Raw genomic sequence first — 7436 nt, 5'->3', positions numbered from 1 at the left:
GGAAGCACTTTTCTAAACCAACCTATGAATGTCACCATTTTTTTCTGAAAGGCAGCCCGTCAGTGATGGGCTCACGCATACCCACAAGTGCCAACCCACCAGGGACAACCCAATTTCCTAGATTATGGGAATTCATTTACACATCTAAAAGATCCCCAATTCCCTGCATTCTGTGATTTCCAAAAACCTTAAATAAGGTCAGCTACTTGTTTTCCTGAGACGTCATAATAAGCATATTTCCCATTCCCTTCCTAAACAGTAAATATAGCTTTGCTTTCTTATTTTATAGAGCAGTGATGTCATCATGTTTCCAATGAATAGCATGAGGAACTTACAAACAGACTTCCACATAAATAGACACTTGATTTATTACAGAGATGGCACTGCAGATAAGGAAGGAATCAATGGTGCTAAGGCAATCAGTTGACATTTATCATACAACATAAACACAATGAATTTAAGTAGATTAAAATCTTACATGTAGAGGTAAAATTTTTAAACCTTTTGTAAGATAATGTAGAATATCTCCATGACTTCAGTTTAAGAAAGGATTTCTTAAGCTCATTTGAAAACTAGTTATCATAACCAGAAAGAAATGCAATAAAAGTTTGAACTAATATAATCTGAATCACCATAAAGAAAATAAAAGGAATCCCCAGATGACAGAAGTTATTTGTACCACTGTGTCAGGAAGCAATACCCAGAATATATAATGAGCTCCTGCAAATAAACTCTAAAAAGGTACACAACATAATAAATAAATGGGTAAATTATTTGAACTTGCAAATCACAATAGAACATAGCCAAATGATCCATTAACATATAAAAAGATCACCAGCTTAACTAATAATCAGAAAAATGCAAATTAAAAGTATAATAGATTACCTTCTCAACTCTTTAGTAAAGATTTTAAAATCTGATAATACCAAGTGTTGCAGTGAATGTGGTACAATTGATGTTCTCACATACGTTTAGTGGGTGTATGAATTAGTATGGCATTTTGAAAAGAATGTTTGGCAGTTGAAAATATGCACATCTTATGACACAGAAATTCTAATTCTAGGTGTATAATCTAGAAAACATCTTAGAGATAGAAAGTAAGTTGTCTTTGCAAGAATGTGGGTGTCAGAATTTTTATTGTTTCTCTGAAATAAGAACAACCCAAATGGCCACCCACCTTGGCATGGATAAATAAATGGTGGCATAATAATACAATGGAATACTATGCAACAATGCAAATGAAAAAACATGGAAGTTTCACACGATACTGATGAATGACAAAGAAGATAATTAAAAAACAATACATATGGTATCCTTCCATTTATAGAAAATTCAAAAATTGGCAAAGCTATCTTATATTGATTAAGGAATGAATTCTTGGGGAGAGGTTATGAAGAAACATGACAATATCTGTGACAAAATACCGAATATGGGTCATGTCTAGGAGATATTGAGGGTTTGTCATGGTGATAGCCACACAAGGTCCTTTTGGACCCTTATAACAATGCAGTTGGTGATTTGGGTTTTGCTTTATTTAAAGGTATAATTTAATACCTATATTTTTAATGATTTCTTCTGTGTGATAGCATAACAAAATTATAGCAAAAGAATTAATTGGTGACCTATGTCAGGGTAGTGGGTAGAGTGTAAGTCTTATTGTAGTGGGTTAAAGAGGGAATGTACGGTGAGTCAGTGAACAATAGACAATGTTCAGTGGTTCCTACATTAGCAGGGAGAATGTGGAATAATATAAACAGAAAAATTCCCCCCAAATTTCCTTAAACAATATGGAAATATAGTCTCCTGCACAGTACCACTTCCCTTACTTCAGCTCCTTACATCAAGGTTAGTTCCTCCCCTTTGTGGCTCTTTTGTCTCTGGTTTCTCCAGATGTGGCTTTTGTCTTTCTCAAGATGGTTTTAGCAAGATGGCTAAAATGTTTCCTTCCAACTACCATGTTAGGGTTTCATGATTGCATTCCACCAGAGGAAAAAGATGCTCATTTTTCCTCTTCAATTTAAAAAGATCTGGAAGCCATATCTCATGCCCCAACTCACATTGCTTTGCCAATTTGGTATCACATGATATTTGCAAACCACTCTTCATCAAATAGGAATGAGATTAAATTAATTCTTGGTGATGAAAGGGCTCTTGGTAAATAAGTTACTGAGAGGGGCATAGAATTTTATTAAGAGCTAACAAATTAAACTGCCACAATTTATGTGTGGTAGTAGAAGACACAGGGCTGTTGAGTCAGAGATGATAGTTTCTTAGCAACAGCAAGAGAAACATCCAGAGAATCAGCATTTTTATACTGTTTCCCTGAGGCCTAACTCCTTTAAGCCAGCAATGAAGGGGCCAAATGACACTGACACACACAGTGGGTACATTAAGGAGATGAAACCTGAGCTTAGAGAACTTTGCTGCTTTGTAATGGCCTTTGAGCTGCCTGCCCTTTTCTAGCAGAGAGACACTATCACTGCATAACAAAGCAGTTTGACATGTGAACTTCCTTGAACATCTACAATAGAGGAAATACAGAAGCACCACAGGGCCCTATGGGTAACTGTTTCCCAACAGTTGGTGCAACTTTTATACCTTGAAATTGTCCATGAGTGAATTGAGTGAATGAAGGCATACTGGAAATACCTGATTAGTTTGTATGTAGGTTCTCTACTAAAGAACGCCAAGATATCAATGATGATGGGGCACAGCTCAGTGACAGAGTGCTTGCCTAACATGTGCAGGTTCCTTTGTCCAATCCCTAGCAGTTCAAAATAATAATAAAAATAGAATACCAGTGTGAGCAAAGTAAAAGCTCAAAGGAAGCACTGGGGAATAGCTATAATCATTGGAGTTCAGAAGCTTGGATATTTCCAAAACATATATTTATAGAACTACAATTGTTAATTTTTAATCTATGTCTCATTGTCCTGAGAGAGAGCTTTCCTCGAGAAAGTATTCTTTTAGAGCAGAAAACCAAAGCTAAAAACTACCCAGTAAATTCATAGGCTGAGTATTCAAAATGGAACTATCAAAACCCAAAGAAAGCAAAAGTCGTTGGAACAGTTATTGTGGTAAAAATCCCTGAACCCAGGCAACCTCGGTATGACTGTTACTTCCAGTTCTCAGTATTTTGCTAAAAAGTATGTATGTATAATATAGTGCAAATCTTAATATTTTCTCTAATGGCTCTTGGTTGCTTCATCTATAAAGTAAGAAGATGGGACTAAGTTATCTCCAAGGTCCCTGTAGGTCTGAATTGATGTGACACTTCCTACTCCCTACACTCCTTCCATAGCAGAAGCAGGACTCTACTTCAAGACCCTGGGTGTGGATCTAGGTACTTCATATCCTCCTAAGCTATTGTTCTTAGAGAATCCTCAAATTTCCTCCTGAACACCAGGAAAACAACCGTCAAGGACAGTCACAGAGCTCTGTATAAAAAGTCAGTTGGCTTCAGAAATGGCCCAATAATTATAAAACAAATGAACATATTTTTTCACTACCCTTTGCTCAATATCAGCAAGGCTTTTTGAAACCTCTCACAATTAGCTGTTTGCCATATGGAAAGTAACTCTAAATGAAATCCAATGAGAAAATACTACCATTCTTATCTTCTGGGATAGCATTTCTTTAATTATGAATTATCAATTGGAATCTGTCTTTGTTTGAACTTTTCTGTAATTAATTTGTGTGTGTTACATACCCATATATTACAGGGAAAAGGGAAACATTCATTTCATTTATAACTGGATGAGCCATTAGAGTTCATCACATTGATTGTTGTTACTGGCTTCTGCCTCTTTCTTCTACCAGATGCTGTGGTCCTTCAAGCAGGCAACATAGATTCATCCATGTCTTCACCACCAACTTCAAGAATATGACATGGCATATGATGGGTTCCAACTGATGCTTCCTAAATAAAACACAGCAGTTATCTCGTCCAACCTTGTCATATTTTAAATGAGGAAAAAATGAGGACCCCAAAACATAAGTCTAATTTCACATAATTAGTTTGTAGCAAAAGCATGTATAGAACTTGGGTTTTGACATTAATATTACACTTTCTTACCACATTGCTATTTTCAAATTATGGAAGAAATGTTTCTCTAAGATACTACCTCATATGAGGGTGAGGTTAACTGTTTAGTTAAATTAAGGTGTGAGAGGATATTGGGTCCTTCTACTTTACCACAATATCCCCTGTGTCCCTGATTAGCTACCCTGAATGATATGGGAGAGGTGTGGGGGCTCACCAAAGACTGCATTGCTGATAACCCTGACAAGGAGTTTGAAACTCAATTGTAGTTCCAATGCTGTTTCAAAAAGCAAGTGATTGTATCAAAGAAAAATGAAACTCTTTCCATAGGAGGCAAACTATAAGGGAGATGGATCATAAAGACTGACAAACTTCAGTTTTTTATACTTTGTGCTAAGCATTTTCACTTCCATCTATTAACTCCTCTGATCTCCTCAAATGGTCAGTGAGAGTAGGCAGTGCAGTTACTAATAGCCCTCACTTAAGGGTGGGGAACTAAAAATTGGGAAAAATTAATCCCAATAAATGGCAGATATTGTGTAATTTACTTAAAAGTCCAAGAGCAATGTGATATACTTTGATTTGAGTTGATTTTGATTTTTTGGGGGACAGTTCTAGGGTTAGAAGTCAGGGCCTTGTGCTTTCTAGCAAGTAAGCTCTGCCACTTGAGCTATGCCCCTAGCTCTTTTTTTTATCAGTTACTTTTTCAGATAGGACCTCCTGCTTTTTCCCTGGGATCTGTCCCAAACCACTATCCTCCTCCATACAATTCCCACCTAGGTGAGTTTACAGTAGCAAACCACCACTCTTGGATTGTTTGTTGAGCTTAAGTATCCTCAACTTTTTGACTGACTGGTCTTGAACTGCAATCTTCTTATCTCTGCCTCTGGAATATATGGGATTTCAGATATTAGCCACCCTACCCAGCTTGTGTGGTTATTGAGAATAATGTTTGGAAGAATCCTTTACATTTACCAAAAGGCAGGTATAATTTTATCATCTGGCAGTATTATTTGAGAAAGAATTCTCTCCAGTACCTTCTGTTAAGGTGATTGTTTTCATTGAAATTACATTGTGGGGGTAGAAGTTGGGGAGAAGGGGTGACCCAGATGATCAGACAACATATTTGCATAAGAAAAGCTGATGTTAGTTGCAAACTTAAGCCAAATCCATAAGAAAGAAAAATGAAATGTGTTACAATAGCAATGGACTTTTTTTTTTTTCCATAAAGAAGTTTCAAAATATGGTTCTGTCAGCAGACAGACAAAGAGGACAACAAATGGAATCTGTTAAAATTTCATTCTGAAGAATAGATTGCTCATATTCACCAACCTCAACAAAACAGGAAAGTAATGTCATAGACACCATTTTCTTAGTCCTTGGGTAAAAGTCACCCATTTGACTAAGTCTGTTTTTTTTTACTTGTCAGGTATGTGTTCTTAGGGGAGCTTGTAAGGGATTCTGGGAGTGTTTTTTCATTTGGTAAATAGGCACTAATCCTTCAAATTTAGAGATTTGCAGAAGTCATACAAAAAGTATCCAGCACAATGGCTGGTATACAATGATTTCTCCAAAAATATTCCCTAAAATTCACGTGGCAGCTAGTCCTTACATCTTACAGCAATTTTCAACTCATTGGAGCTAATAGACCTTACTTACTTTTTAACGTAAGATTTACCTTAGTTCACTTTTTGTTGTTATAATAGAATACCTGATAATTTATAAAGGCTAGAAGTCCAAGATTGAGGACCAAATTTCCATATGAATTTTAGAAGGGATAAAGTACATCCTAACCATAGCAATATAAAATACATATTTATAGTCATTAAATGTATTCTTTGAAGAAAATTATTCATATTGTACATTATAACAAATAAGACATAGGTGATTAAAAATATACAGAAAGTTATAAAATGTTAGAAAAATTAAAAGTTTCAATATGAGATTTAATGAAAATACATGGAAAATTATGCATAGCTGACTAATGAGCTGAACCAATTCCTTGGCTCCTAGTAAATGTCATAGAAATCAGAAAATTTATTCCCAGATGTCAGGATCTATTTATCTACTTGCTGATACAGACAAAGAGTATTGTTGGAATATTAAATTGCTAAAATAAAGAAAAGGCAAATATCTAAGAAATAAATTATAAAAATGACCAGTACAAGTGCTAAGCTGAACAAGTGATCATGGAGGAGTAAAGACCTAAAGATTATTTCATTTGTACAATATATTCTGGAACTATAGCTATAGTGTAGGGTAAACAAAAAAAGCTCTTATGTAATCTAGGGCAAATGACAAGACTCAATCTTTGTGCTTGTTGGTTTGTTGTTTCCTTTGTTTGGTTTTTATCTGAGCTTGAGATAATAATAACAACTTTATCAATTTTTGCTGAGCTTCATATAATAGACATGATTAACATTTGTCAAATGTAGACTATAAATGTGATTATATTCCCCTCACAATAAATAGAGATCTATATCTTATAGTCATACCCAGAATTTGATATATCTACTTCATAGTAGATACTTACCAAACATTTGTGAAAGCCATGTTGAGTCCAACTTCATTTTATTGTAGTATTAACTCAAATTATCCTTACAATTCAAATTCCACATCAATTAGCCCAACCCCATTTAAACTATAAGCAAGAAAAATTATCCTTCATAATTCTGTTACCTTCCATTCCCTTTCAAATGCTTTTGTGACCAACTCTAGCAGAAGCATTCTCTTTCTATTTTAAAATATGTTGGTAATTGCTTATATATAATTCCTTTAATGACTATTTCACCACCATTTCATATACAAGTCTTTCATTTCTACCATTCTGCTAACTGAATATAAATTCCTGGAGGTTAAGATTAGGTGTTAAATGTGTTTGCACCTTTCCCAGGACTTTACTTGTCTATATTTGTTAAATAAATTGATGTTGTTGACATTGCAGATATGGATCTTCAGCCTATGAACCAATAGAAACAAGAAACTGGTAACCAGTAATATAGTGCTTGTTATCTTATGATGAAAGAGCAATTCTTTTCTCAAACTGATCACAATTTGCCTTCTTCCTCAATTAACTTACAACTTTCTCAATAGTAGAAATGTTCAAGTTATATTCCCTACAGGAACCAGCACAATCCCTAGCTTGTCCAGTCTCAGTAAATATTTGAGAAATAATTATGCAACACACAAAAATGACTAAATTTAAGTTCTTCACATTAGCCCATCAAATAGGATCCTCTATTCCCTTTCCTATTTTATTCTTCAAATAAGGAAAAGTTCTTGCTGAGTACACTAAGTTGCCTACATAATAAAAGGGTTAAGACAATGTTATTATAGTTGTAAGATTAAGGAAAGCTGCTAAAATGTTGAAACCATTCCTATAGATTGGTTATTT

General features: G+C 34.8%; 1 long non-coding RNA gene across 2 annotated transcripts in view; it reads right to left on the bottom strand.

The window, feature by feature from the left end:
- Window positions 1–384: 384 nt before the first annotated feature.
- Window positions 385–7436, bottom strand: part of LOC141423077 (uncharacterized) — a 36702-nt gene continuing 29650 nt past the window's right edge. For both annotated transcript variants that reach the window (XR_012447733.1, XR_012447732.1), the window contains exon 4: window positions 385–3919. This is a non-coding gene — a long non-coding RNA (uncharacterized lncRNA). The remainder of the gene's footprint in view (window positions 3920–7436) is intronic.

Source organism: Castor canadensis, chromosome 5 (genome assembly GCF_047511655.1).
Source record: "Castor canadensis chromosome 5, mCasCan1.hap1v2, whole genome shotgun sequence".
Taxonomy (NCBI): Eukaryota; Metazoa; Chordata; class Mammalia; order Rodentia; family Castoridae; genus Castor; species Castor canadensis.
Note: the sequence above shows the minus strand (reverse complement) of the source record. Positions and strands in the feature narration are given on the sequence as shown.